We start from the raw sequence: 11,950 nt of genomic DNA on the forward strand, positions 1-11,950 counted from the left end.
TAATGGCTCTTTTCCAGGTGTCTGTCACGCAGCTGGGTGCCCATGACGCATTACGGGAAGGTGGTCACTTAACTTTCTTACCTAAATATTTACGACAGCAGTTTCCGCTACAGTGAGTCTCATATAAAAATATTTCACAGGTCAAGAATTTGCGTTACAAATCTGTAGAAACAAAATCCTATTGATATAACAGAGTCCAAAAATTTTTCGGCCGGCATTGTAATACATTCACGCATTTACATACATTTCATAACTCTTAAAGTACGATTCTTGGTTTCCAACAACCTTTTTCACAAACCGGAGTCCCTAACCACTATTAATTATTCCTTAGCTTATTCGTCGACACTTCTTCAATATTTCATCATAACAGATACATAGCATAATCAAATAACTCATATAGCATCAGCTTATTGATCATAAACATACCGCAACAGCATAATACACATAGTCATCGTAATAATAACATCATAACACCTCAGTCAACTCTCAAAATCGTTGTAGCTTCCTCCAATAATTTCAAAACCTAAAAAAAATTCTGTGCTCATGTCAAAAGTGTCATCTGCCTCAAACGTACTTTAAAAATCGTGATCCCATACCAAATATATCATTCAAAGCTCTCATAATATCACAATGGGTCCAAAAAAATATGAACAGTTAACAAAGTACAGACAAAATACAATTTCGTAAGTGTGAAGTTATCCAACGGTGTAATTACGTAAACATCTGTCACTGCCGTAGTAAAGAAGTTTGTCTCTCTCAGTTAAATGATCAGATAGCTGTGTAATTATGTGTTAGAGAAATATGGTACCGATGTGTAAAGTTGTGTAAGCAAATACCATATTAGCTAGGGCTCCTTGTGCTTGCCAAACACATGATACACAAAGTAAGCATGTACCCCCCTGAGGATTAATGTAATTATACCCTCAGGTGTTACAGATTACAGCAATGGAATGAAATGTATCACGGAAAACTTTCTTTGCAATTCAAAAATCTTTAAAAATAAATTTTTATGTACAAAATTAATCACTCAAATACATCTACTGTAGCGCTAAACTGTGCGTCTTGTTGTAAGATAATCTCTGTGGAAGTGTCATAGTTATCGTCCTCTGTAAGCAAAGTTCTGCTGAAGTCAATGTACTTACCTTATCATAAACGAAAGTGAAATGCTTTGCATATAGATATCGTAGTTATTACGTACCTTACCATGATCGAGAAAGTACAATAATGTAACGTATTGTTGTGCCACAGAAAAGGTTGTCTCATTGTAGCTATACCACAAAAGTTACTACTAAAACATGTTTTACTTTCCAGAGTAATTCAGAAAAACTGTGCAGATATAAAACAGAAACACCGCAAAAGCAACATTGTAAATTGTCACTCATTAGTAGTGTCGTGATAAAATTGTGTAGCTGTCACATAAACTAACCACTGTGTCATCTGGTATCTCACTGAAAGTACTTTGAATCCAAAATGTATTTTCAAGTAAACCAAAATGTTGCATTAAAATCTCATTAGGAGTACCAGTATATGTTCTAAGTATGTAAGTCTTATAGCCCTTATGTAATCATGCAATAACATGCAAGAATGTACACACACAATAACACTTTGTCATCTGTTCACTATAACAGTGCATTCGTAATTTATGTTTAAATAAGTTCTCTTGATTCTTGATTGGATATTTAACTTCAGACATTGTTGCATGGTAACAGTTTCTAAGTCTGACAATGCATACTAGAAATGTGAAGTGAAAAGTTTCATGGTAAAGACAAAGTTAAAAGGCAGATTATCTTTCAATAAATGGTTTTACATGTGAAATATGGTGTAACCCTTTGCTCTTCCTAGTACGCAGAGTTTCAACTTCAACGCAATTATCATGTGGTATACGTCGGTAAAGAATACTGGAATTTTCCTCAAGGTTAGCGTCTATGTTATTTTTTCCTGGGCCAGCGGGCGCATGTGGCTGCCTGCGGTGTGAGTCATTGTCTGTCTCTTTGTTGGCGTGCGTCGTTATTGGGATTAGGAGACCTAACTTCTACAAATTCACCTTGCCGAGAGTGCCCTGCTCTGTTTGAGTCCTGCCAGTTCTGATGGAATTCAGGTCTGTCATTTTGTTGGTAGTTTACATAGTTTCTTGTTTGTCGGTCATGTGGTGGAGAATTTCTCCCAGAATCGTAACTGCACGCTGATCTGTTGCGTCTGAAGTTATTCTGTCTCCCTTGATAATAATTGTTTTTGTTCCCATATTGTCTGTTTCTATGGTAATCTCTGTCATATTCATTACTACGGAAGTGTGATCTTTCTCTGTAACTATAACTCTGCCAGTGGTTGTCATACGGGTGGTGTCTGTTTTGTTCACGATTTGTGTTGTAAGAATAGCCTTGTCGTGTCCAGTTATTATTTCTTTCATGGCGGAATTGTGACGGATTTGATCTGTAATTGTTGTGTTCCTGTTTTTGCGTTCCGCGATTATCAGTGTCAATTTCTAATTCTTGTAAGAGTCCCTGAAAAGCTTCAATGTCGTCTTTGCAACGTCCTGCCAAAATAATATTTCTTAAATGTTCAGGCAATTTGATTAAGCATATGCGGATGAGTTCTGAGGGGCTGTATGGGTTTGACAGGTACTGATTCTTGTGCAACATGTCTTCAAAATATTTCACAAGACTGGAAAATTCAGATTGTTCGAAATGTTTCATCATTATGATGCCATGTTTTACTCGGTCTTGTGTGGCTTGAGACCAATATGCTGAGAGGAAGGCATGGTAAAACTCTCCTTCACTGTGGCAATCATGAATGACCGATCGCATTCTTACAGCTGGTTCATTCTCAAAGTAGCCACACATAAATTCTAATCTGTGTTCTAATGACGAGTTGGGAGGAAAACAATGAGAGAATTGATGAAGCCACGCTTGTGGATGAATATCGTTGCCACAATTCTTAAATGTTTTGAATTTACGTGTAGTAATGAACAGCTTATAGTCAAAATCATCTTGTCGGCGGTCCCATCTCAAAATTCGGTGTACCTTGCCAATTTCTTTCATAACTTCCGAAGTGCCCTGTGTTATTATTTTGTGGCTGTTCCGTATTTCTATGTCCCTCTTCCCGTATTGGAGCGCGAATGTCCTCTGAAATACGTAATTCTTGTATTACCTGTGTCAGCTGATCTTGTACTTCCCGGATTTCTCTTTGGTGTTGCGTATTAATTTGATTCTGATTTTGTTTGAATTTCCTAATTTGTTCGCACTCTTCTGTGTCATTAAAGACTACCGGTTTTGTGTCATTCAGATTGTCATCTACTTTCGTAGATATATTATTTAGCTGATCCAAAAGTTCAACTACTTCCTCTGATAATGAACTAATTTCCTCCATGTGTCTTTCTGAACCAATTTTCGGAGTATCTACTGTGTCCTTTAAGTTTTCTTGAGTTTTTGCATGTTGCGTAACCGAATCGGTAGATGCAACTGAGTCAATTTTAGCTTGCAAGGTCTCATGATTTTCATGAACAACAGTTTGCAGTTCTTTTATGGATGCATCGTGATTCTGTAATGCATTTTCATGCCGTGGTAAAATAGGTTGAAATTGCTCACAAATCTGTGTTTTTACGTCATTACAGACTTTTTGACATTTCGATTCAATGTTATGTAACTCAGTAGTTAAATCTTCACGTGTTTGTTCAAGTGTGGTGTCTAACTTTTGAAGCTTTTGCTGTGTTTGTCTCCGATTTTGTTCCATTGTGTCTAACTGTTGCTGTGTTTGTCTCTGATTTTGTTCCATTGTGTCTAACTTTCGAAGATTTTGTTCAATTGTGTCTAACTTTTGAAGCTTTTGTTCCATTACGTCTAACTTTTGAAGCTTTTGTCCAATTTGTTGCATTAATTGTAATAACAATGCACTGGTGTCTGAAACATGTTCCTCAGTGCTATTCGGCAATGCATTTAAACCGGCAATATTCACAGTTTGAAAAGCAGAAAATGTGTCTTGACTTATTTGAGAAAACGGTGAGGACGCAAAACCTGACTCTACAGTATTTGCAAGATTGTGTCCTGTCATTTCGGATTCATGAACCAAGCTGTTGCCAACCAATCGATCGATAATGCTTCCCTGTTCACTAATTGTTTCATTGTCTACACCATTGTTTGCAGCCCGCTCCATTTCCCTATGCACAATTACCAAATTACTACTTTGAACATTAGTTAATTCATTACTCGGTGGTGAGAACACACTGCTTTCGTCTTCACTGTCATTTCTCAATTTACTTTGGAGCCTAGTATTACGTTTTTCACACGCCATTATTGTCACAATATTTCACACGATAACACAGAAAAGCACAATTTGAAGAGCAAAAATAAGAGAACACATTAACGTAGCACTGAAAATAATATCTCGTTAATTGCAAGCGCAGCTGCGAAACACTTGCTGCAAATATACATGCATGCCACAACTGTTTTACTGTACAACAATGAAAAACTACAACTACAAAGGAAATTCTCTCTATAATTACGTGCTAGCAATAAACAAAAGGTACACTAATTACACAAACTACAAGAAAAGATCTGAAGATTCCATTGAGGCAGCCTGGCAGGATCGCCATATGGAACATCCCCTTTGAACAATTACACATGACTGTGCTTAAACTGACACACAATATTTTTAGTGCAACGCAATCTGACTTTCAATAATCCCTACAAAAGAATGGCCCTGACTAACATTAACCTATACCTTTCACAAACCACTTACCTCACCAGAAACCTTCATTACTTACACTACTGCAATACAGCGAGCGCCACTACTGCCAGCTAAATAAAAGATTCAAACTACTGAAGGCACTAACTATTGATAGGCATAGTTAGCAAATGGAAGATTTTGATAGAGAACAAATGATGTATTTACCTTGATAGTCATAATATATATAGCAGTTCATGACATCTAGTCTTACAAATTTCAAAACTCCGCCATCTCTCTCCCCACATCCACCACTGCTGGCGGCTCACCTCCAACTGCTGAACGCTATGCGCTGTTAACATCCAGCTGCCCAACACTACAATGGCAGACAACAATGCAAACTAGCCACAGACTGCACACAGCACAGCCAGTGATTTTCATACAGAGCGCTACGTGGCGTTACCAATAAGAAAACCTAAACAGCCTACTTACAATCTCTTCTGAACAGCACGTTGCAAATCATCCAGAAAGGCTCAAAAATGTTCATGTCTGGAGAGTTTGGTGATTAACAGAACTGTTTCAACGCAGAAGAGTGTTCCTGGAGCCACTCTGTAGCAATTCAGGACGGGTGGGGTGTCGCATGGTCCTGCTGCAATTACAAAAGTCCATCGCAGTGTACAATGGACATGAATGGATGCGACACTCATCTCAGCAGGCAATACGTTTCCAGTCATCAACAGCCCAATGTCGGTGCTGACGGGATCAGGCGAGGCGTAAAGCTTTTTATCGTTCAGTCATCAAGAGTAGAAGAGCGGGCCTTCGGCTCCGAAATCCCATATCGATGATGTATCTTTGAAAGGTTCGCACGCTGACACTTGTTGATGGCCCAGCACCGATATCTGCAGCATTTTGCGGAAATATTGCACTTACGTAGAACGATTCTCTTCAGTCGTCATCTGTCCCGTTTCTGCAGGATCTTTTTCCGGCCGCAGCGATGTCGGAGATTTGATGTTTTGCCGGATTCCTGATATTCACAGTACACTCCTGAAATGGTTGTACGGGAAAATCTCCACTTCATCGCTACCTTGAAGATGCTGTGTGCCGTCGCTCGTGCGCTGACTGTAACACCACGTTTGAACTCATTTTAATCTTGATAACCTGCCATTGTAGCAGCTACAACCAATCTGACAACTGCACCAGACACTTTCTGTCTCATCATATAGGCGTTGTCGACTGGAGCGCCGTATTCTATCTGTTTACATATCTCTGTATTTCAATACGCATGCCTCTACCAGTTTCATTTGCGCTTCAGTGTAAAATAAAACAGAATGCGGGGAACATCGTCCAGAAACAGGAAAACTGGAATTAAAAAATGGTTCAAATGGCTCTGAGCACTATGGGACTTAACTTCTGAGGTCATAAGTCCCCTAGAACTTAGAGCTATTTAAACCTAACTAACCTAAGGACATCACACACGTCCATGCCCGAGGCAGGATTCGAACCTGTGACCGTAGCAGCCGCGCGGTTCCAGACTGTAGCGCCTAGAACTGCTCGGCCACCCCGGCCGGCAAACTGGAATATGCATAAGTAGAAAACCAAATGGATGTCAAAGACGAAAAAAATTGTGTGTGTACGTGGTGAAAGTTAGTCACACTGGCATGGTAAAGTAAATATCAAAGCAGAGCTTCTATGATAGTATGATAAGTCGAGTTTAGATAAAATGCTGCATAAAGGGTAGACCGTCATCTTATATAAAAGGACTGGAGGGAGGAAAGTACATAAATCTTGTTTAGAGATACCTTGGGCTTGACATCGTCGTGACGGCATGAGATTCGCATTGGGCGTCTAGGCGAAGTGAGTTCATGCGACCCTCGCGCCTATATGGGAAACGGGCGCTTAAGAACGTACGCAACGGAAGGCGACATGAGAAGAGAATTGTAAACAGCGTCAGAGGAAGTTGGATAGCATCTTTAAAAGGAACTTTACATGTGAAATGTGGAAGAACCTAAATACAATCGTTGTTACATTTTTATTTTTAAAAATTAGTGGGCAACCATGCGTAGTAGAATACAATTATAAAAGAAAAGGAAGTATGTAAGTCTTTATAAATAAACTTGCTTATGAATCGCAAATGCATAAACAAAGATGTATGAATCTCACAACGCTTAACAATTCTAGACGTCAAGCAGGGAACAGCGCAGTTGAGAATTGTGATTTGAGGGTCGACTGTCAAATAAGTGCATTTAAAAATGATTTAAATTAGGAAATAGAACTATGCACCAGGTTATTCTATTCAAGCAGCCGAAGAATGTTGCTTTCACCGCCTATTATTTGTGCCCAAAGAAAAATATTAACTTGTCAATAACCTTGACCTACAACGTTAATTTTTATATATGAATAGGTAAATTTACTAGTGGCACTTTCGTTGCCTATGCCTGCGGTCACTCAAGTCAATAGTCAAATTATATTAATTTAATAGGATTGAACGTTTCCTTGTGTACCAATGTACCACAACATTAAAATAAAAACATGAATAGTTGAAGGTGTATAAATAAGAACGGTGGCGTATTTAAGTTTTATTAATCCCTTAGCAGTAACACCTAGTTGATAAATGTTACACAAAAATGACAAATACAGATCAGAAAAGGTATTGTGGTTTGAGTGGTATAATAAATGTTCGGGTGGAAGCTCTATAAATTCTCCCCTGAATTAATTCCTTTTACAACGCAATCTGACCTTGTTTACATGAATCCATTGTGAGGCCCAACTCTATTCAAATGGAATCAGCAACGACCAAGTATATTACAAACTGAGGACTGTTAGCTGTGAATATCATTTAACAATCCTACACCCTTGCAGCAGTATTTTACCGTTTTACCTAGAATCAGGCGGCAGCAGAAAACGGCATGATGAGGACGGAGAGCCTTGCGCTGCAGCAGTTGTAATGTTCTGACTCGTCCACGAAAATTTTGAAACCACGCGGCCTAATCTTCTCTATCAGAGCCCTGAAATTCCAAAAGATTTCAGTGGGAAGTGCAACATTTTGCTTGTCTGGCTAAACCAGTTTGACTCACAGACACGACGGTGCGTGCTGTAATTGTCAAACGGGCGACTCAGGACGAATAAGTTCACCCCCATGTCACCTGATACGTCCAAGATTATACGTAGTTCCATCGTTGGCACAGTTGGAAACTGTTACTGGGTCTTAGACCACCAAAAAATACAGGCCGTAAGTCACATTCACTGGGGAAAGACCTGAAGTTACTTACCAGGGAAGGACCAGAAGCCGGCCGAAGTGGCCGAGCGGTTCTAGGCGCATCAGTCTGGAACCGCGCGACCGCTACGGTCGCAGGTTCGAATCCTGCCTCGGGTATGGATGTGTGTGATGTCCTTAGGTTAGTTAGGTTTAAGTAGTTCTGTGTTCTAGGGGACTGAACATCAGTCCGATAGTGCTCTGACATTTGAACCATTTGTAGGACCAGAAGATGCATCAGGCAAATAATCACAACCACTTTCCATCAGGTGTCGGTATGGGAGTCGAATTAGCAAATACGAAATCGCCCCTGTATCGCAAAAGCGAATCGAATTATCCTCTACTCATTTAATCTCCACTCGGACTGCTCTGTTGGCCTGGTAGGCAATCCATATACAGCACTGGGGGAGCACGCCTCCACTTTGCAGAGAGGAGTCCTTAAGTGACCACAGATCTCTTTTGTCTGTAAAAGCCGCGCGGGATTACCCGAGCGGTCTAGGGCGCTGCAGTCATGGACTGTATGGCTGGTCCCGGCGGAGGTTCGAGTCCTCCCTCGGGCATGGGTGTGTGTGTTTGTCCTTAGGATAATTTAGGTTAAGTAGTGTGTAAGCTTAGGGACTGATGACCTTAGCAGTTAAGTCCCGTAAGATTTCACACACATTTGAACATTAAAAAGAAAATTTTAGACACGGGAGGTGTCATTCGCACTGTAAGTAGAGCCATGTTTTTCACAAGAAAGTTCTACTAAACGCGATCACAGTCTTTCATTTATGGAGAGAACTAATCTTTCCAGGCCGACCACATCCAATTTCTGAAAGAAGGTTGTTAACCTTCCATGACAGTCGTGTCTGTGAAATACGAGGGGCGTTCAGAAAGTAAGCTCCGATCGGTCGCGAAATGGAAACGACTATGAAAATCCGATAAAGCTTTGCACAGATGTGTTGGGTAGTGTCTCTAGTATAACCCCAGTTAGCATCACGTCGCTCTTCTCATTTCTGAGCTCGCAGTGAGTGCGTAAAGATGTCTATAAAATAGTGTCTGCCGCCAAGTACGAGGGCCTGGTGAGAAATTTCGCCTGAAGCTATGCAGCTAACATTACATAACTGTCGTGCTGTTTCGTCTTCACGACAATTCTCAGCCGCATTCTGCAGGGGCAATGAAGATGCTCCTGCATCGTTTTCAAATGGAAATGTTAGATTACCCACAATACAGTCCGCAATTGTCTCCCCCTGAGTTTCATCTCTGGTCACATGAACCGCTGTCTTTGAAGACAACATTTTGACACAGACAACGAGGTGTAGGCCAGTGTGGAGAATTGGCGGAAAGCACTGGCGGCTGCCTTCTATGATGAGGCTATTGAAAAGTTGGTACAACGCTATGACAAAAGTCTAAGTCAGAACGGCGACTACGTAGAGAAGTAGCTGAAAGGTGTAGCTAATTGTTACAAGTAAAACATTTCTGATGTTCACTGTGGTATCAATTTGGCAATCAATCGGAGCTTACTTTCTGAACAGGCCTCGTATATGCTTTTACCGCTCGCTAAAAGAACCTGGCAACTTCCTCCCGTCAGTGGGAGAGGGGTTTGGGGTGTTACAGTCGTCCTCATCTAAACACGTATACCACCTGATTTGTCCGCCTCACCCAAGCTTCTAATATGTGAACGCATGGAGTCTTACGACCTTCTCACCGTCTGCACAAAAGCTCAGGTTACAGGAGTCTCTCTCACATGGCTTCCTCCGCCCACTGTCTGCCAGCTGGCTGCCTTCATGATGGTTTATTGCCTGGCCCAGGTGAAATGTTTTGCGAACCGTCGCCCTTCTGTCTGACCCTAAGCAGAAGAAGAAGACTTCTGCCAGAAGCCCGTCTGCTCCTCAGATCCGCTCACACATCCAGGTCGCCTCACCCCCCCCCCCTCCATCTCTCTGTTTTCCATCGCCTCCACTATGGCTCTTTGGGCAAAAGTGCTGTAGAGGTTACACATACTGTTATGAGAACATTCTGCTTGGAATTTTCCCTTTAAAAAAGTCATAAGCCACATATAGCAAAAGTAATACTTGAAAACATCAAGATCATGACCTAAAATATAAACGTTAAGCTGACTGACGTTGTTGTAAAAAGTGACAGAATGGTGTGCCACGTCCCAATGTTGCCTGCATTCTGCTTCATTTAAAATTGGACTACCAGCTAACTGACGGTTACTGAGTCTTATCATAATGGGAAAAAGAATGTTGGGTCATCTAGTGCTTCTAATTTGGAATGAATTGTAAATATGAGTATGTGATTTTTCCTATGTAACTTCTTATATAGTAGAATACATTTGAAATGGAACAGGACCTTCATTCGTTTTTAATCTTGTTTCCATAGAACTGTATCCGTGAGCATGTGGCTCTAACGCCACGAAACTGGCTGGACTAAAAGTAAAGATTTATCATACAGCTGAGTCGGTCTTATTCAACGTGGTTCAATTCTGCAGCTGTGGATGCCCACATTACTAAATTTTCTGCAGTGTTTCAGTGGTATAAAACAAATGTCTATTACTGAATTGCGTGGATTAAGAACGTGTCTTAAATGTGTGTACACCTTCTAAGTACAGTAGAACTGTATCAAGGGACAAATTGTGTTCTGGGCGTGTAACAGGGTGGATGGGGTACGTGTGGGGAGTAGCAGCGCGAGAGGTGGTAGTTGCGGGAGTGTGGTTATGCACTTCCTTCCTTCAGAGTTCTGCAAACTCAAGATTGACTATGTGATGCCCCACTCTTTCTACACCACTGCATCACAAGAAACAGGTTGTTTCACAAAGTTATAACGACCCTGCACAGTGAGCCTTATGAATCAGTGGCGACGCAGAGCGCAGACATGCTCGATGGGACAGGGGGAGTTATTTTCCACAAAGTGCATTACCTCTACATGGAAATCTGATGCGAGTTACTAATAATTCTAACGCAAGAAATGCTTGTGGACAGATTCTGCGTATATCTCTGCACACTGTTCTATCCTACTGTAGTGGAAATTGATTCTCCCATATCGCAGTTGAAGCCTCCATCCGGAAAAGGCAATCTGACCCACCACGAGCACTGCTTGGTTTTCAATTTACACGGAGACCGTACGTCCGCAGCATTTCCTGTCGCGTTATCTAGTTTGAGTAGGCAAAACAACTTCCTTGAGCTCGTGTTTATATAGTGCAGCTATTTTCAGTTTATTAAATGAGTACTTATTTTCAGTTGTTAAGTGAGCCGTTATGTAGAAAGCGGTCCTATGAACAATGGCTGTGAAGTGTACAATATGTTAGTGTGTATTGTTCTCAATGACCTTTATTAAGTTGGTGGGAAAGTATAGAGTGGTAAATGTGGAACTGTGCTGCAGTCCATTGTTGACAGCATATTTTAAAAGCATGTGATGGTGTTGTAGTCACTTGGTGGTTATTTGTTGAATGACCAGGAATTTACTTCAGTTCTCTCAACTTCAATTGTTTTACTGGTAGGTCATTAAGGTACAGCATAAATCTCTTTCATTCAGGAATTGCTGACACTTGTAGAGAGGAATGCACTGAGTGGAGTCACATCCAAGGTGGGTTTCAGTATGTCTCATGGGATCGCCCTGATGATGTCCATGTCTAGAACAGTAATCTCCTGTAATCCACATGTTGACTTACGTTGAAAAATCCGAAGTTCCATTACACGTAGGTGACCTACTTCTTGCAGAGTGAGACAATTTACGCTTTTGTGCCTATTGAGATGTTGAGAGAGCTAAGGCTGCGGTAATGCATGTATTACACCTTATGCTATGAAAAGTATTTTAGTCAGCTATATGGCAAACAACGAAAGGGACACTGTCGAATACATACGGACAGCATGTTACACTTTCCACAGGCTCTTCAGTGTAGTGGACATTTTACAGGTTGAGCTGTTGAACTTGTCTACGTCCATGAATGGGACATTTTCTGCAGGAAATTTAATATGTTTTAATGTGTTACTGGGAAAGGTTTTCCTTAGAAACTGCAGTTTTCGAACTATTCAACAAAAACTTTAAAAATTTGTC

The sequence above is a fragment of the Schistocerca piceifrons genome, chromosome 1 (assembly GCF_021461385.2).
Source record: "Schistocerca piceifrons isolate TAMUIC-IGC-003096 chromosome 1, iqSchPice1.1, whole genome shotgun sequence".
NCBI lineage: Eukaryota > Metazoa > Arthropoda > Insecta > Orthoptera > Acrididae > Schistocerca > Schistocerca piceifrons.